The following is a 21,110-nucleotide window of genomic DNA, read 5'->3' as shown; positions in this document are numbered from 1 at the left end:
AAAGCTAGAGACTGTGAGGGGTTGGAGGTGGGGAGTGGTCTGGCTGGGTTTATCCCCCGGGGAGCAAAACCGGAACTCTGACTGAGTGAACAGGAGCAGCTTCTCTTTGAGTCAGCAGAGCTAAATTTAGGCTTGGCTTTCTTTTTGCTGCTTATCACCCCTGGCTCCTGCAGGGTCTGAAGAAAGGAGCCATGGCCTGGGCTGGAGTCACCAAGCTCAATCACAACACCCAGGCTCTGTGGCTGCACTCTACTGGGCAGCCTGTGAGGGTGTCTGGCAGGCGAGTTCAGGTGACCTGACTGGGGGAGCCTGGATACTGGGACCAGCATGGAGAAGCCTGAGTCTCAGTTGGCCATAATGACTCTGTGTAGTGCCCTGTCCCCCATGCTGGCTCTCTACAGCATGCTGCAGGGCAGCTGTACTTTGGAGTCAGGACCTCACCCTTCCCTCTCTGACACAGAGAGGAAAAGTGAGAGAAAATGTTACTGCTGTAGAATACACAGGGTCTGGAAGAGAGCAGGGCAGGAGAGCAGACTTGCTTCCTACCCTACCCTACAGGCCATCTAACCCTCCCCCAACCTGCAGATCCACAACCTCTCCAGCTGTCCCTGGTCACCCAGCCCTTACCCTCCCTTCCCATTTTCCAGCAGATCACAGCACATGCTTTTTTAATATTTCTATTTCATTTATTTCTCTCATTTGTTTGTTTGTTTATGCATTTATTGTGTGGCAGGGTCACATTCTGTATAACCCAGGATGACTTTGATTTGTAGCAATCTCCTTCTTCACGCTCCTGAGGGCTGGGACTACAAGTTTGTCACCAAGCTTCGTTTCCCACGTGATTTCCTGAACAAACATCCAGTTCACCTCAAGGCTCTACCCATCAAGAATTTCTACTCAATTTTATATAGGACATTGCAGTAATACCTACTTCCTGGGGCCTGAGACCACATCACAGAGAACCTGGGCCGGCTCATTCACAGAACCCAAAACAGGCCCCATCCTCCACAAGCACATCTCACGGAAGAAGGTTTGGGGAGAATAAGGGAAAAGAGGTTGTAGTTTAACATCGACCTTTTCAATTTTTAGTGTAATTATAATGCATACTTCAAAAAAGCCCCCCAAAATTATTATTTATTTTAGGTTTCAGGCTCACACTTACACAGGAGAGTGCATGTGTGCATCCTCACTAGGACTTCCTGCTTACAACCCTCTGTAACTCTAGTTCCAGGGGATCCCATGTTTCATCTGGCCTCCAAGGGCATCAAGCACACATATAATGCACAAACATACATGTAGACAGAACACTCACACACATAAAATAAAAATAAAGGTTTTTACCTTCCATAAAGTTTCCAGTATAAGGCTAGAATGATGACTCTGGAGTTAAAGGCACTGCCATGCCATCCTGATGACCTGGGCTAGAGCGCAGGGACTCACAGTGGAAGGGGAGGACCGCGTTCCCATGGCAACCATTGGCCTTTACAAGGCTGCCATGGCACTTGCATCAGGTAACCACCTGTGGGGCGCATGCCTATAATCCAGTGTTGGGAATTAGGAGTGGAAGGACCACAAGTTCAAGGTCATCCTTCATTACATAACGGATGTGAGACCACTCTGGGTGACACAAGACTTTAAAAAACAACATAATAACAAGAACAACAACAACTTTAGCACGGACATGTTTAAGGAATAAACTATTATACATGTAGCCACCTCTGTACATTCATAGCCTGAGTAGTGTAATACAGACATTAAAACTCAACAGTGGAATACTCAAAGACTGTTGGAGGAACTGACATCTCAGTACAGACCTAGAATCCTGGCACTCAAGAGGCTGACCCTGTAGGATCACTGAGATCAAAGACAACCTGGGCTGCACAGTGAGATCCTGTTAAAAAAAAAAAAAAAAAAAAAAAAAAAAAAAAAAAAAAAAAAAAAAAAAGTCCTCTGATTTAACTTGATCAATCACTTTGCTAGGCTTTGGTGCATTTAGAACCTAGTTTGATTTTGTCAAATCAGGTTACACAAAGGGTGACTGTTATTGTTAGCTTTTCCCTTATACAATCTAGAATAAGAACACAGAATTATGATGAAGATACAATTTTCATTATGAATTTTAGAATTTTCATTTAGGCATTTATCATCAGTTAACATGAAGTTCTGTCTTCTTTTGCCTTTTTGAGTCAGAGTAGTTATTTTTGTGATATAAAACTTTTAAGGCTGCTGGTATCATGGCTCACACCCTCCCCTTGGAAGCTGAGGCAGGAGGATTGTCCCAAGTTGGAGGCCAGTTTGTGATACATAGTGAGTTCTATGCCAGCTTGGGCTATGGAATGAAGCCCTGTCCCAGGGAAAACAAAAGTAGTTAAAGACCAGTGAAGCCAGAACTACAGAAGTATTTTGCTGGCTTTGCACAATAGTTGATATTTATTCATGGTCTCTGTCTCAGTACCCTTCACAATTTCATTCCCATACCAACTCAAATTGGCAGAAATAAATACAAAAAGAAAAAAAGAAACATTAAAAAAAAAAGCTCACTGAGAATGTGATCTATGAAGTAGAGTAGGATGCTGTAACTGCATATGTGGGGGACCACTTGAATTAACAACGAATTTTTATCCCTAGGTGCTTCTCCAGGCTACTTCTTGGCTTCCTTGTCTATAATGTGATCTCCCATGATCCTTAGGGGCTGCCTCTGTGAACTTTCCTGAACAATGACTATGGCTTCTTCAAAGCAAGAAAAAATGCTTCTTATGGCATCTTGGGAATTTGTGTCATTTACTGTAAGACCAAGCATGGCATGAAATTGTGATATTGATCAGACTTTTGTGTAGGCTTGCGTTCATTCATCAGGGCATCAAGGTGTAACAGGTTGTTGCCTTGAACTCACAGAGATTCACCTGTCTCTGCCTCTCAAATGCTAGGTTTAACGGCATGCACCATCATGCCCAGGAAGAAGGGTCATTTTTGAGACATCAAAAAAATTTTTGAATTATAAAGAGTAGACATTATAAAAAACCGTCCTATCTGACCATAAGAGCAGGAAATGTGAAATCAGTAATGGGAAGATAAGTGGGAAATCCTCAAGCATTTCAGTGTTGAAGAGCATGCTTCCATATAGCTATGTGTTAAATAAAAAAAATGATAGGAAAACTAGAAAACATTTCAACATGAGAAAAAACAAACCCCAGGTTTACAAGACACAATGAAAACTTTAATCCTATAGCAACTGCGTAGAACAATTTAGCAGGCGTCTTGCCAGTTCTCTTTCCACATTCCTCTTCGTTACAATGTGAATGTCTCAATCAGGCCTAGGAGCATTGCTTGACAGCACAACTCATAGAAACATGGGAGGTGTTCTGAAAGTTTTGAAATGACAGATCCTGGAAAGGAGTCAGATTTCAGACAATACTGACAGGCTTTCTTCTCATGACTCAAAAGAGGAAAGATGACTTCATTTAGAATTTTCATTTAGTCATTTATCATCAGTTAACATGAAGTTCTGTCTTCTTTTGCCTTTTTGAGTCAGTGTAATTATTTTTGTGATATAAAACTTTTAAGGCTGCTGGTATAGTGGCTCACACTCTCACCTTCGAAGCTTGTCAGTTTCAGTGTATTCCTGACTGCCTGTCTGTCCACCTGCAAGAGGTAATTTTTTTTTTTTTTTTTTTTTTGGTATAGAGCAGACAGACACACACGTTGGACACTCCTGATGGAGCAGCACCCCCTCTAGATCAATGATCTGTGTGACATGCTCTTACCACATGCTCAGAAAATATATTATAAATATTTTTCTATATCATATACTGAGTCAGGCCCTAAAAATCAGAACTCTCACTCATGGGAATAGCTACATTGATGTAATTTTCAAATCAGCAAGGAGTTCATTCCTAAATCTCAAAGATGAATGGGCATCAGAGGCTGTGCATTCATCTCTTGGGTCTGCTAGAATTTGAAAACAAAAAGTGCTGTGAGCTGACCCAAGTAAGATTCTCCTGGATGGGGGGCTGGAGAGATGGCTTAGCAGTTAAGAGCACTGGCTGCTCTTCTAGAGGACCCAGGTTCAATTCCCAGCACCCACATGGCAGCCCACAAGTGTCTGTAATTCAAGTTCCAGTGGATCCAACTCTCTCACAGAGATATGCAGGTCAAACACCAATGCATATAAAAATAAAAATTAAAAATTAAAGATTCTCCTGGATGACCTATGTAATCATGATATATTGAGATTTATTGTGTAAACAATAAACAAACTATGGGTAGGTTGGAGAGATGACTCAGTGATGAAGGTCACTGGATGCTCTTCCACAGGATCCACATTCCATAACTAACACCCACATGGTGCTCATAATCACCTGTAACTCCAGTTCCAGGGTGTCTGACAACCTCTTTTGAACTCCATGGGCAACTAGCATGTACATTGTGCCCACATACATACACTTAGACAAAACACTCATACACATAAAGTAATAAAAATTAAAAAAAACTCTATGCACTTTTCTCCTGAGCTAAATCACAAGGTCTGAAGATATTATTTTCTTATGTATAATGTTATTTATTAGAGACAGACATTAAAAATAACTTTCTGGGAAGAAGTCTACCATACACAGGTGAAAGAATAGTTAAGGGAAATGTAAAGACATAAATGCTTACATGAAAAGTAAGTAACTCTTCCAGTCAACAATCTTAATTTACACCCGAAAAATAAATGCAGAGCAAAGTAACCTCTGGAAATCAGAAGACAGAAAACAAGAAAGATAAGACAAGAATCTTCAAAAATAGAAAACACAGACACACTAGAAGAAAATCAGCAAAGTAGAAAACAACTCTATGAGGACACTTGTTCCTTTCCCCTGAAGCTCCCTGCCCTCACTCTGACACTGATGGACAAGGAGTATTCAGTGATACTCAAGTCAGTAAATGCAGTGCACCAAATGAAAAGAATGAGGGGAGAGGTTTCGTGATCCACCAACAAATGCAGAGAAGGTTGTGAAAACTTAACACACTTTCTGGTAAAGTCTGTCCATAAACTAGAAATGGGAAGAATGTCCTAAAACACACACACACACACACACACACACACACACACACACACACACACACACGCACACGCAACGCACAGGCACACACAAAGACTTACACTACCATACAGCTAACAGAATAGTTGACAAAAAGAAGTTGAACTCAGGAAGGTACTCACTTTCACAACTTGTGCCCAATTTAGCATTAGCAGTCCTAGCTATTGTAATTGGGCAAGACAAAGAAATAAAATGCATCTAGACTAGAGTGCAGAGGTTGAGGAGTCTCTACTTGCATATGACATGACAGTGTATTTAGACAACGCTGATGAATCCAGCAAAGTGAAGTTAAGAGTAACGAATGGAGTACAAAGTGTTAGGATAAAAAAATCAGAAAAAAAAAATCAGCTTCATTTACATACACTAACAACATATGATCTGACTATTAAATTTAGGGAACTGCTTCATTGGTATGGGTCATAGGTCAGTCACAACCATCATGAGGAGGAAAATAGAATGTATAGCATTTCAATCAGAAGAAAATTCAGCATAAAAACAGAGCCCAGAGATAGGAAAATAAACCCCAAATGCACAATAAGGAGGTAATAAGGTGACAGGGACAAGTATTTTAGCAATTACAATTGATATCAATTATGAAATCCATCAATTAAATAACTTAAAAACTTAGGTTGAACCTTTAAAACACTAATCTAGCAAAATATGGTTTTCAAGACACTCTTAAAATGAAAACAAATAGGTTAAACATTAAGGAGTTACTTAGTAAGTGATGGTTCATCTTGGCAGGCAAGTTGAAGAGTCACCTAGAAGACGCCTCTCTAGGCACGTCTGCCTGGGATTAGATTAGGTGAGAAGATCCACCCTAAACACCTGAAGCGTCATCTCCTGGGCTGCGGTCCCAGACTGAATAAAAAGCAGAGAGAGAGCCAAGGACTGGAGTTCATATTTTCTCCACGTCCCGGCTGTGGGTGTGACGTCAGCATCCACCCCTGGTTTTTGCCCCTATGACTCCCCAGCCTGGTGGACGGTACTGTTGATGTGGGAGGGAAAATCAACCTGAATTTCCTTAAGTTGCTTTTGTCTGGTAGCCTTTTACAGCAACTAGAAATGTAACTCCTACATGGTACATCAATCCAAGATAAGCTGTTTTACAGCAGAAATAAATACCAAACAATATTTACTGTATGCTTAAGAAACAGTTACAGCGGGAAATTTTTAATATGTTTTTACATAGGTTTGCCTCCCCGCATACACACAAAACTTTGGGGAAAAACTTTAATAATCGTATAAAGGGTTACATCTGTCACAAATAAATAAAATAGAAAAATATCCCTTTATATACTAACAGGTTTAAAAACTTATTTTTAAGAAGGTATGTGGGCGGGCGCTATGAGCTGGCTGGCTATGAGGCACTTGGGCGGGGATGCTCTGAGGCTTGGCAGCAGACGCTCCTGTCTATGCACACGTGAGCAATAGGAAGAAGGTTTCTGTGGTGGAGACCTGGAAGCTCACAGCTCTCACTCAGCATCGTCGTCACCTGAACTTCAGAAGCTTGATCTCTAACTATTTTTACGAATGTTTGCTTTTCTTTATTTGGATCCTTCTCATCTACTAAAATCCCATGGAAAATACACCCCAAAGTACCTTCTTGACGTACATCTTTCAGTGTTATCTTCTCCCTGGATATTGCTATATCCTTCACCTTGGCTTTGGCCCCCAACAGAGTAACTCTCGCAAGTCCTTCTTCCCTATCCTGAAGTAGGATGATTGGAGATAGGAGATGCATTGTCCGGTGTGTCAGATACTGAGTCCTCTGGGTGGATGACTGAGACAGCCCTTGGAAACTACTACTGGCACTGAGGCTGCCATCCAGTTCAATCCTGTTCACGCTATGAAGGTGCAAAACACCAGCCTCCAGATGGCCATGGATTCAGCCCCAGAGATGATTTTAATAAGTGTGGGCTACAGATACTGCTTTCAGAAATTTAAGCATTTAAAATGCATGTGGCACTTGAAAAACTTTCCATGCTCAATTCCCAAGTGTTAAAGGCGAAACTTTCCTGGAGGCATGAATGGGGTTAACAAGGTTACGCAAGTGACCCTGGTTGTGGTTTCATTTATGCAAGTGACTAACTTGATAATTAGTCTAACCTTCTGTGACATCACAGGCCTCAGTTTCTGATCGTTAGAGTTGGGACAATATCCTGTCCATGACCACTTGGTTGGATTGAAAATCCCTGAATGGTGATGAGAAAAATCATAGACCAGGGCCAGCCCACTAAAACCAAGACTCTTCAGACTCCATATGTAGGTGTGATCACTTCACTCCCAGTCAACATCTCACCAGCCTCAAACACTGACTTGAGATTATTAACGGGCATTTAACTGATAAGTGGGTGGATACGTGAATGACTAGAGGAACACTATGTCACAATCACTAAGGGTGAATATGTAGGTTTGGACAAGGAGGTGGGAGGAAGAAACATTTTTGGCAACCTTGGCAACCTAGGTGAGACACAAAAACTCTGTCTTCTGTCAGGCTGGGCAGGGAGACATCCTGTCCAGTCACCACCTGATTCCATCTCAGGCTACACCTGATCCTTGCAGGAGACACCAGCTTTGTTCTTCCTTTCCTGCTTCTGCTGGTGACAGTCCCTGGGTCGGTGCAGGTGAGTTCTGGGAAGGGACTTCTGTGGCTCTGGGAGGACCTGGGGACACTGGGGATATGGGCCAGTCAGTGCATAGTCTGATCTCTGTGCACTGTGGAGTTGGACAGAAAAGAACACTTGAGGTTCTAAAAAGAAGTAGGCAGAGCCCCAGGGATCCAGGAGTCTTGACCCTCCAAGAATTCTAAGAAAAGATGGGACTAAGGACCGAGATATCAGGCACAACAAAGAGGAAATGCTTGAATTCACAGCAGCCCAGGTTTCTGGAGAAATCTGCAGGCATCTGCATGAATTACTTAGGCTTCTTCTCCTCTCTCTTGAAAGCTTGAATTGTCCTTGTTGACAGCTGGGTACAGCATGAAGATCCATGGCCTGGGTGCAGTCACCAAGCTCAATGTGCTGGCTTTTGTTCTCCTTCTCCTGGTGGTCCTGTGGGGCTGTCAATGCACACCTCCTCCCTCAGGTGAGTTCCTGGGATCTGACTGGGGGATGGCGGAGGGAGGAGAAGTGTAGACTTAGAGCCACAGTGACTAGGAGAGCCAGTCTTCCCTGTGGAACTGCTTCTGGCCCTCTTCAGCCACCCACCACTTCTGTGTGCTTCTCCTGGATCTCCAGGCTTGTTCTTGACCTCTTCCCACACCGTTCCAGGACTTGTAGAGGAGCCAAAGAGTAATGGAAATTAGTTGCTGCAGAATAGGAGACGGGGCTAGAAGAAATGGGAGGTCAAATGGCGGATAGAAATCACTGAACAGTGCTGCAACTGGATGTGATGGGCAAAGGGTGTGATCCCTCTAGGAAGTCAGCAGACAGACTCCTGTACCCAGGCTTTGTGCACTCTTCGAACTGTCTTCCCCATTCCCTTCGAACTGTCTTCCCCATTCCCTTCAACCTTCCAGCATTTCCTGGGCTCTTTGCCCTTGAACATTCACAGCAGATCAGAACACCTAAGGTCTTACCATCCATCCACACACTGGCCTTTGTCTGTCTGTCTGTTTGTTCAAAGGCAGATTGCATTTTCCAACCCTTAACAGGCTGACCTGGGAATCACTGAGTGAACCTGGCTACCGATCTAAGCAGTCACCTTGTTCACCTGTAAAGACTGTTCCACCACACCCAGTTTGACTCACTAACCTGGGATCTCAGCTTTCTCATGAATGGAAGCATCCAGCCTCCTTCCTGATCATGAATCCCTGTGTTTAGTAATTAATTATTAAAATCCAGCAACATCTGATCGGCTGACTATCATACACATAAATGGAAAGAAGTAAATCTTATTTATTTTATTCTTTGCAATAATTATTTACAAATGGGACACAGTGTACATGTTGAGTGTCATATAACTTCTTCTACCTGAAAACAGGTTGGACGTGAACACCCTTTTTTCTTACTTCAAATGGATTTGGGGTAGGGGACAGGATCTGGCTTTGCAACCCTTGCTGGCATACAAGTTTCTATGTGGACTAGGCTAGGCACAGAATTATAGATATCCTCCTGCCTCAACTTCTCAACTTAGATTGTATTCCATCTGACTTCAGACATTTTGTAGCAGTATTTGAGCCTCATGACATCAACGTTGAAAACATGGAGTGTAAAATTATAGTGCAAGACAATGTTGCACAATCTAAACTGCGGATTCTTGGAACTATTGTTTCCTATGGTGGAAACTGTGTATCCTACAAACGTTTCAATATCCCCATAGTGTTTACTCACAGCAAGTTGCTTCAGAGCCCTGTGGGAACCATAGACACAGGTTAAAGAGAGGACCAAGGATGTGAAAACTGATAGAAGATGAAGAGTCCATAAAGAGCATGGGGTGGTCTCCTTGGGAATGGGTCAAGCCCTCCCACCTTGCTTTCAAAATGTTTACTTATTGGCTAAGCACAGTCTTGGGTTTGGGTCTCTGTGAAAGTCTTAGCCCCTCATTCTCATCTTTACTTTGAGTCTTTCATGCTGAAGTGTCTCCTGTCAGTGTCCTAACTGCAGCTCGGTCTCCTTAGCTTCACGGTCATCCTCAGCACTGGGTTTTCTCTTTTTGGTGGAACCTGCTGCCACTTCTGGGAAAAAATGACTTTCCAGAGGCACTGGAGAGTTTCACCCATTTGTGGTGCTCTGGATCCATCTTCCTCCAAGCACAGGTGCCCAAAGCTGCCAGTTTTACCTTAACTGGACTTCCTTCAGAATTCATTGCTCCTGCTTTAGCCACGTGGCATCCATGTTTGACCTAGCTCCTACATAGATTTTTCTTAGAAATGACGGGTGCTCTTTTCATCATTATCCAGTTGACTGTGTAGACTTTGTTGGCCTTTCATTCACAACCAAACAATAGTTCCGGGGCTACAGAACGTTTATGCTCATGTCCATCAAATCTCTATTGAAACAAGAAAGACTCTGTCATTTAAGACGAATGACTTGGAAAGGACTGCAGAGAATAGCAGAAAGAAAAGAAGATTAAAAGGGGGAAAGACAAAGAGATGGGAAGAAAATGGATCGTTGAAGAGGCAGGGAGGAGACTGAGGAAGCTGGTTGAAGAAGGAAAGGAGTTCACAAAACCCCTAGCAATCCTGCTCACATCGAGGTACTTGGGGCAGGGGGACCTGTTCTCTTTCTTTCTTTCTTTCTTTCTTTCTTTCTTTCTTTCTTTCTTTCTGTCTTTCTTTCTTTCTGTCTTTCTTTCTTTCTGTCTTTCTTTCTTTCTTTCTTCCTTCCTTTCTTCCTTTCTTTTTTTAAAATAAAATCCTTATTTATTTTTTCAAAAATAAAACATGAAGAGAGCCAAACTGTAAAACTCAGCCACGGACAAAATTAACAATCGCTAAATAATGCTAACATTATATAATAGCATTTAAGCCGGGTGGTGGTGCACGCCTTTAATCCCAGGACTCGGGAGGCAGAGCCAGGCAAACCTCTGTGAGTTCGAGGCCAGCCTGGTCTACAGAGTGAGATCCAGGACAGGCACCAAAACTACACAGAGAAACCCTGTCTTGAAAAACAAAAACAAACTGAAACAAAACAAAAAAAGAATATAATAGCATTTAAAACTCACTTGATTCTACAGTTATTGGGAATAATGCAAATATTAACCCAAAGGGAATTATCTGAAAATTCAAAATTGGAACCATTGTTAACACTTTTGGGAAATTTTATGTGTTATCAGTCTAAGCTTTGTGGGTTTTTGACTGATGATAAAAATCTTCGTGTTAATCTGAGCAACAAGTAACATAGTTCCTAAATTCACTGCAACATTTAGCCATCTCAGTTTCTCTTTGCCTGCAAGAGTGGCTGTATGTCAATGATAATTACTTGTTCTCAGCTTAGGCAATACCCTGTACAGTCAAGTGTAGCCAGAAGGTTTCTCTGGTCTTGCCTGGTCCAGCCATCCCTCAGCCACTTATAAAATAATCATTCAGAGGCTTAATATTATTTACAAATTGTATGGCCTATGGCAGGACTCTTGCTAGATAGTTCTTACAGTTTAACTCAACCCATAACTATTAATCTATGTATCTCCACATGTTCTGTGGCTTTACCTACGTCCCATTACATGTTGCTCCTAGGGTGGCAATCCAGCTCTCCCTGCTCCACCTTTCTCTTTCCTGTCTCTCTCCTTGGATTTCCCACCTGCCTATAAGCTGCCTTGCCATAGGCCAAAGCAGCCTATTTATTAACCAATGAGAACAATATACATTCACAGTGTACAGAAAGACATCCCCCAGCAGTCAAGGGCCTAATATGTTTTCTTTCTTTTGGCCAATTCTATTGATTTAGTTCTTTCTCATTGGCAGATAAATTGAGTTTATGTAGCAGCAATTTTCCAGAGGGAACATTAACAAGAGCCGGAAGATGTGATGATCTTGCTTAGCCCCTCTGGACTAACTGTAAAACAGGTTTTGATGCAACTTCATTTGTGCAAAATTGAAATCCCGGTGGCCCCACCTTGTTAATCTTGGATGCACTGCTGTGGTTTATCGCTACAAGTACAGCTTCCATAAGCAGAGATTCATCCTTTATGACTTAAAAATAGCTGCTTGTGTTTCAGGATCAAGGGCTTGATGGAGGCTTACAGTTCTCATCCAGGTAAAGTCAAGTAACAGAGCTCTTGAAAGTGGGCATCCATGATGGGGAAGCAGAGTACTTCTTTGTGACAAGGGCAGGTTGACTCATTGTAACTGATTCTCTTTGTTGTGCCACCTCCTGACAATTTGCAATACTACAACACTATCTATCTTATACTTGCAATTAATTATGCAAGGATAAATTGAACAGAATAGTACAGAATGGACTCGACTCTTGGGCAGTTATGATCAAAATGGTCTATTAAACTAAAGGTCAAAGAGGGATTTGTTGCCATAGCAGTAATACCAATATCACTAAAGTTTTTAACTATTTGGCCATTAGAATTTAATACATATGTAGCAGTCATTGCATGTCTTAATATTATTCTGTACCAAAAATATAGAATTTATTTACCTAAGTAGACAAATTTCTTCTCCACGAACCTTGCTATTTAAGAATATCTTCTAGAAAAAAATGGAGAATCATAAACACCATGCAGTTTCCATCACAATTGAAACACCTGTATCGAAATTACAAGGAACTCATCTTCTTCAGACATTTGATCTCCATGAAATTGATGCAATGTATCTTTACACCATCCTAAAAATGCTATAATCTCAAAATGAGAAACTCTATTCTTTCTTTCTATTTTTGAAAAGACACTATAGTGTTTAGTGGTTGCTTGTTCTTTATTTGGGTGTTACACAGTAAGTATTAAGATCCTCCAAGATGTTTTATTCTTCCTCTGACCAGCTGTTCTCTGTTCTTCAACTGTGTGTGTGGGGAGGGGGACAAAAGCAGCTTTCTTTTTCCCTGCCTCCCCTCAGCTTTATTGTTATTGTTATTGTTATTATTATTATTATTATTATTATTATTATTATTCTCTCATATATTACATCCTGACCACAGTTTTTCTTCCTCTCCTCCCCCCAGTCTCTCCTCCCCATATCTGCTCTCCCCGAGATCCATGCTCCCTCTAACTCCCCTCAGAGAAGTGCAGGCCTCCCAAGGACATCAGCCAAATATGGCACAACAAGCTACAATAAGACCATAAGACTGGGTACATATCATCACATCAAGGCTGGACAAGGCAATCCAGCAGGAGGAAAAGGGTCCCACAAGCAGACAAAAGAGTCAGAGACATCCCCCATTCCCACTGTTAGGAATCCCACAAGAACACCAAGCAATTCAGCCATAACATATATGCAAAAGACCTAGGTCAGACCCCTAGAGGCTCCCTGATCTCTGTGAGCTTCCACAAGTCCCAGTCCATTAATTCTGTGGGCCATGTTCTCTTGGGGGACCTGTTATTTTTCAACATCTCCTTTTCTATATTTTATTGAGTAATTACATTACATACTTGATAAATGTTAGTTTTACAAAATGTTCAATTTTATATTTCAGTGTTTGTACAAACAGGGGAGCATATATATAAATATAAATATACATATATATGCACATGCATATATATATATATATATACACACACATATATTATTCACTACTTCTAGCACATTCCTCTATGCAATCTACATAATAATATGTCTCCTGTGTATGAAAGTAGATGTCTTCTTTTGTTGGTAGTAGAAGCCTGGAAGACCAGGTGTGCTGGAATGCAAGAACTAACTAGCTGAAGAGAAGGAATAGTTTCCAATAGTTTATAAATAGACACACCTTTTGGAAGATAGCGTAAGGATATGATATACCTGTAAAGGATCTCAGAGATCTAATTCTAAGTTTGCAGTATGGGTGGCTCATTGGCATTATGGTAAATATTGTAGTCACAAGTTGTACTTCCCATTGATGACAAGATGCAGTGTTCCTCCACAAGCCTCTCCTGAACAGCCAGTGCACATGATGAATTTGCCATGTGTACCAACATGCTTCCTTTACCAATCTGTCAAAAGTGCTGTCCTATATCTTTTGTTCCTCAAGACTTTGTAAACATCACTAAAAGTGCTTGTCAGATGAATTCTCCTGGCGACACTATGTGTATCTGAGGGGTCCATTGTAGGAGCAGAGGATTTTAGTGACTCAAGACAGTTAAAGGTGACACAAAACTAAGGATCTAAAAGTTGATGTACATCTAGGATGGAGATTTCTTCCCCTCACCTGCCAATCAGACCTTCCAGAAGGAGTCTAGGAATGACTGACAATGACTCTTTGCTCCTTGTCTAGATCTCATCTGTATGTTTCTCTCACAGATATGCACTTTCTTTGCCTCAACTTCACTGTTGAGGCTTCTTCTAGACCTGGACAGTCCTGGATTATAGCCCAGTGCTCAATGGACGGAACGCCTTTACTTAAGTATGATAATGCCAACAAAGCCAAAGTTTTGGGTAGTCTGGGAAAAAAAGTAAATTCCACCAAAGCATTGACAGATTTGACTCAAACGCTTGAAGAAATGGGACAAGAGTTCAGGAAGAGGCTGTTACACATCAAATGGAAAACAATTAAGACCAAGGGTAAGTATGGAATGGGGTGCAGAGGCCAAGACAGTAAGCAAGAGAGAGGAAGGGAATACCACATGTGGGAAGGGCACTTTAGGTATATCTGCGTAAAAGAGCTAAATGTGAGCCTGACCTTGGAAGCACATGTTACCTCGTGAGTAGTAAAGGGCAAATAGGAGAGGAAAATAGCCCAGTCCTAAACTACAGAGAAAGACTTGACCTTTTGGGAGGTGATGGAAGAGTGGAAGATGATAACTGTGTGTATTTTCAGGTCAACCTACATTGCAAGTCAATATGTGTTGTCAAAATGAAAGAGGACAGAACACTGGAGCCTCCTTGCTGTTCAGCATTAATAAACAAAATTCCATCTTGTTTGATGCAAAGAAGGCGACTTGGACAGAGATTAATCCTGAAGCAAGAGGTGATAAGGAGGAATGGGAAAATGACAAGGAACTAGAGAAAGATCTCAGGAAGTTATCCATTGGAGACTGTAATCACTGGCTCAATGAATTCTTAAACCACTGGACAGAAATTCCAAGTAGGTAGTTATCTGGGTTACCACAAGGTAGCCTCAGCAGGGTGGGGCGGGTGTGGAACAAAAGGTTTAATGACTTCCCTGGATGTCAGCATATGTGCATATGGTAAATTTGAGAAAATGAATGGTTTCTTGGTGGTCTCACTGTCTGGAGAGCCACTAATGAGCATAAGGATTTCTCACCATCCTCTTTTCTCATCTCAACTCTTTATATTTCTGGTTCCTCATTAACCAATGGACCAGGAACTGAATGGTCTCCCATTAGGCCCCCAAGTCTATATGCAATTTGTAATATTTCATGGCCTTTTATAGCTACCTTCTGACCAGCTCTGGTGACATATCTTACGAAGGCTTTATAACCCTCACCAGAAACAATTAAATGCCACTAATTGTGTCAATGATTGAATGTTGTAAATATGTCACATTTAAGATAATGGATGGACATTTGCTTCTCTTTATAGCAGAACAAACTCCTTGTGGGTAGGGTATATACAGCTCCATTTCATCTCTCTACTGAGGACCTGGTAAATAATTGTCACATATGAGTCCCATGGGCTTCTGTAGGACAGCAGAAGCTAATAATGGTTTATTTTTCTGTTTATCAAAAATATTTTCAGGACCAACTGTAAAGACTTTAGATGTTATACAGCCTACACCAGATTCTCCGGATGAAAAAGGGATTATCATTGAAGTCATCACTATTATTGTTGTTGTTCTCATTGTTGCCATTGCTGCCATCGTCCTGAAGAAAAGAGGTGAGGAACAGGCTGGTGTGTGGCGGGGAGGGCGGTGCAGGCTGTGGGGTTAGTCTGGAGCAGTCTTGGGAAAGGAGCCCCAGCAGCTTCACTCAAGCACATCTCTCCACTAGAATGAGTCTCCTTCTTTGCCATAGGTTCCTCTCAGGTGGGCTGGGAATGACTGCTGAGGTAGATGAGGCCAGCAGAGGGAGCACAACTCTGCAGTCAGAGGAGGGAGAGCAGGAGCAGCCTCCTTAGGTAGGACAAGATCTGAGATGTAGACAACTTGAACAGAGTATTATTTCCTCATGACCCAACCCAAGGTTCCCCCTTTGATTAAAAGCTGTTTGCTCTCTAAGGATAACGTGATGTAGGGCATCAATGCTTAATGCCATATAAGCTGTCTGTTACCTTCTGTGTCTTCACTAGAACATGAGAAACAGCATTACTAGGTTAACTGTAAAAACCTAATAAATAAACAGCAGTAGTCCGTGCTGGCCTGGAACTTGCTGTGTGGACCAGGCTAGCCTCAGACTCACAGAGCTCTACCTGCTTCTGCCTCCTGCGTGCTGTGATTAAAGGTGTGCGCCACCATGCCCAGATTGACTAATCCTTGAAAGCAAGAATCTAATCTTTTGACATTCTGGCTGTGAGTTCAACATTCCGTCTTCTGCTCAGACACCAGGAGTGTTCAAAAAAGAAATGAAGCAAGCTTCCAAATGCCTCATGGGTATGAGCTCTTAGCTTGACCCTTGCATGAACCCTTACTATGTACTAATTTCATAAACATTTGCAGAGGTATTTTCACACAGTCTATTAGGACTTCCCATTATACTCTTTCTGTCTCACTTCCCTCCATCTTAGATGTAACTGGGTGGCTTTTCACATTTTTAAAGGGGACTGTCAGTTAGAAATATATTTATTGAGATTTAGTGGGACTTAACTATGTGAACGCTCTCCTTTGTATGAGGTTGATACTGCTGGGCAGAAACCACAAGCCAACTGTGTGAACTCACTAAAAACCACAATACCCACAACAGATTGAAGTGACATGTGAGTTAGCGTGTACACTAGCGTGTGTTGGCACCTGTGAAGCAGAAAGGATGAAGTGGTGTGGTCTATCTACAGACAGAAGTAAAGTACCGCCCCAAGATCAGAATCACAACCTCAAGAGCCTACAGTTTCCAACTACCACTCAGTTTCCATACTAAGAACTATTCATCACCTGCAGAGTCACTGACCCTGGCATTATTGGTATTCCTACCACTATAAGAAAACTAAATGCTGCAGGAGGTGAGAGGCAGGCAGGCAGGCAGACCTGGTGAGGCCCATTAAACTTAACCTCAGGAAGTGGACCACATAGATGCATGAAATCCTTTCCCACTATGTGTCCTGGGCATTGCAATTGCTCTAGTAAAGTTCTCGTGTTTTAAACCTACTCATGTCACAGCAGAAGAACAAGGATTTGTGGAGTCAGTTCTTCTAGAGATTCAGATCAGGTCATTGTGTTTGTACCATAAGCCCTTTAGCCACAGAGCCATCTCACCAACCCTAGGACAAGGAGTGGACACAAGTTGTGGTGTGTATGGCACAGCAGGGTGACCACAGGGACACTGCTCCAAAGTTCTGTTCAGTAGGAAGATGTCCAAGAGGTGCTTAATAAACATTTCTCAACTCACTTTACCTATTTTGTTCTCAAGTATTTACCTAAGAACGTGGATGTGTGAGTAGCAGTAGTGAGGACCTAGAGGAGGGAGCATATAAAAACTTTACAGAATGTAGACTGTTTGGAACTTGGAATTCATGTCAGATGGAGCCATTTAAAGACCTACAGGATTCTGTTCCTTGCTCTAATGTTTCCACTGTAACACCATATGATTTAGCCAAAGTGCCATAGTGCAATTTATTTTAAATTTCTGGTATAGTATCTGATGGACATAGGGGCATATAACTAAAATCCCAGCACTTGGTAAGTGGAGGCAGGAGGATCAGGAATAAAAGGCCACCTTTGATTACATAATGAATTTGAAGTTAATTCAAGCTACAGGAGGAAGCCTAATTTCGAAGTAAGAAAGATGAAGATGAGGAATTATTATTATCATTTATTATCAATATCATCATTATTATGATTGCATGGGTTTATGTCCTGATAAAAAGCTTATTGGATAACTGCACCAAATATTATGCCCGTCTCATACTCTGTGCATTAGTAGCTATAGGTTTATGATAGTCTTTGAGACATAAATGGAACAGACAAAGGTGATTTAAGAAGTGGCAGAGCAGTACATACCTATAATTCCAGCACTCAGGAGGCTGAGGCAAAGGGATCGCCAAGTTCAAGGTCAGCCTGGACTGCCTGGTGGGATCCTGACAAAACAAACAACCAATAAAAAAAAAGAACCTAATCTAATTTGATCAATGTACCTTGCTGGACTTCAGTGAACATGGAGCTACAATTAATATTTGTATCCTTTGGAATTGAAATGACCTGTTGACTAAAGGAAATCATGGCTCATTCTCAGCACCATCATTGTTAGATTTTGCCATATGCAGTCTAGAATGAGGACACAGAAGTGTGATGAAGATGGCCAAGACTCTGATTTTCTATTATTATTTCAAACAATTCCCTATAAGCATGCTTAGTAAAAAAAAAAAATTACATCTAATATCAGTTAATACAAAGTTCTATGCTTTATTTTGCTTTTTAGTTTTTGAGTAAGTACAATTATCTCAAGATAACATTTTTATCAACTGTCAACTCTGGGTATGGTTGCACACACTTGTAATCACAGCACCTGAGAAGCTGAGGGAAGAGCCTGTGGTACAGGGGAAGTGCCTAGCAAGCTTGGGCTGCAAAGTAAAACCTTGTCTCAAAAGAACCACAAAAACACATTAAAGGGAAAGTAAAATGCCAGGAGAACCAGAAATACAGATATCTGGCTGACCTTTCACCTATTCTGGTTTTATTCGGTCTCTTTTTAAATATATTTCAAAACCTCATTTTCATTTGAAGGACAAAATAATAGAAAGAAAGGTTTGAAGTAAATACATTCAAAAGAAAAACAAACAAGTAAAAAAAAAGTACTGGGGAGCTGAGCTGCACAGTCTGAAGTGGGGAGAAGTGATGTCTGAAGTGAAGTAGAGTAGGATACAGATGTGCAGGAGCCCCTGTAACTGACACCCCCTTTTCGTCACTAGGTGCTTCTCCATGCTGCTCCTCAGCTTCCTCATCTGTGATCTGATCTGCAGTCATTGTCAACAGCTGCCTCTGGAACAAGCCCCATCTCTTCTACACCACAGCCAGAAAAGAAAGCCTTCTGATGAGGCTGGCAATCTGCCATTCACTTCTGACCAAATATGGTGTGAAAGATTAAAGTTGACTGTCTGCATGCCTCCTCTAGCACTTCATCAACATGTAACAGGTCATCACCACCAGTGACCACATCTTGTTTTGTTCCATTTCCCTTTTCATTCTTAGACTATGACCTTGGGGAAATCAGGCTGTGCCCAGCTCTAGGTTACTCCTTATTGTATAAAATGATGGCTTTCACGCTGGGTCTTGCCCAAGGTGGCTCCATTTTACAAGCAATGAGTTGATGCCTGGGCATCTCCTGTGCACATACACGTGCCTTCTACCCAGGACCACCCATAAGGCAAAGCCAGATAAATGTCTTATTCCCAAAAGTGAAAAGCCATCCCTTAGACACATATCAAAATCAATTAGATACATGAGAATAAGGACATATCAAAACCACATCTGTGCTGGATAGTTTTATGTCAACTTGATACAAGCTAGAGTTATATGAAAGGAGGGAACCTCAGTCGAGAAAATGTCTCTATATGATCTGGCTGTAGGTGTGGTGATATTTGGTTTGTACTCTTAACAAAAAAAGCTTGCCTCAAGATCAGAGGGCAGAGCCAGCCACTAGTTAGCCATAGAGGCCAGGCAGTGGTGGCACACACCTTTAATCCCAGCACTTGGGAGGCAGAGGCAGGTGGATCTCTGTGAGTTCGAGGCCAGCCTGGGCTACATGAGATAATCCAGTCTAAAGAGAAACAGAGCCAGGTGGTGATGGCTCACAGCTTTAATCAAGTCCTTGGGATTCACATGCCTTTAATCTCAGCACTAGGAAGGTTTAGACAGGAAGTGATATTGCTGGGCCGAGGAAGGAATATAAGGTGGGAGGAGACAGGAGCTCAGTCCTTTTGGCTGAGGATATGATGAGGTGAGAGGTGGCTGTGGCTTGTTCTTTTGTCTCTCTGATTTCAGCATTTATCCCAATATCTGGATCTGGGTTTTTATTAAGACAAATTAGAATTTGTGCTACGTGTAGGGCATTTTCTTAGTTAGTGGTTGATAGCAGAGGGCCCAGCCCAGCCCATTGTGGGTGGTACCATCCCTGGGCTGGTGGTCTTGAGCGCTATAAGAAAGCAAGTCAGTAAGCAGCACCCCATCCCCCATGGCCTCTACATCAGCTCCTGCCTCTAGGTTCCTGCCATGTTTGACTTTCTGTTCTAGTTGCCTTCAGTGATGGATTACGATGTGGAAGTGTAAACCAAATAAACTTTTTTCTCCCCAACTTGCTTTTGGTCATGGTGTTTCCTCACAGCAATAGAAACCCTAAATAAGACAACATCTGAAAAATCAGACCTGAGAAATTATCAAATATCCCAAACCAAAGGAGGAACAACACCTCACCTGGACCCACAAGAAGAGCACACCTGTAACAGGCTTTTTTTGGGGAGAGCCAAGTAGCTTGAGTTTTCCTGCCTGGCCCAGGGTCAGGACAAATCTCTGTCACCCGCCAGTCCCACAGCCACTCAGACCTGATCAAATAAACACAGAGACTTATATTGGTTACAAACTGTATGGCCGTGGCTGGCTTCTTGCTAACTGTTCTTACAGCTTAAATTAATCCATTTCCATAAATCTATACCTTGCCACATGGCTCGTGGCTTACCGGCATCTTCACATGCTGTTTCTCATTGTGGCAGCTGGCAGTGTCTCTCTGACTCAGCCTTCCACTTCCCAACTTTATTCTCCTCCTTGTCCCGCCTTTACTTCCTGCCTAGCCAACGGCCAATCAGTGTTTTATTTATTGACCAATCAGCAACACATTTGCCATACAGAACATCCCACAGCAGAGCCACCAACCAGGTCCCAAATCATGACATGGAGACATATTATTAGTTATGAATGCTCAGCCTTATCTTATGCTCATTTCTTGCTAGCTCTTACAACTTAAATTAACTTGTCTCTCCTCATCTACATTTTGTCTCAGAACTTTTTACCCTTCTTTCTTTCTGTGTGTCTTACTTTCCTGCTGTCTCCATGTCTGGCTAGCTGGCTGCTGCCTGGCTTCTGACCCCAGGCATGTCCTTCTTTTTCTCCCTCCTTCTCTTCTCTCTTCTCTGAGCCTAAATTTCTCCTCCAAGTTATTCTCTCTGCCCACCAGCCCCACCTATCCCTCTTCTCCCAAGCTATTGACCATTCAGCTTTTTATTAGACCAATCACTTGCCTTAGGCAGGCAAGGTTAAAAAAAACAAAAACAAAAACAAACAAACAGCAACACATCTTTATGTAATTAAACAAATGCAGCATAAACATAAGTAACACATCTTTACATCA

This window comes from Peromyscus eremicus, chromosome 8b, assembly GCF_949786415.1.
Source record: "Peromyscus eremicus chromosome 8b, PerEre_H2_v1, whole genome shotgun sequence".
Classification (NCBI taxonomy): domain Eukaryota; kingdom Metazoa; phylum Chordata; class Mammalia; order Rodentia; family Cricetidae; genus Peromyscus; species Peromyscus eremicus.
Note: the sequence above shows the minus strand (reverse complement) of the source record.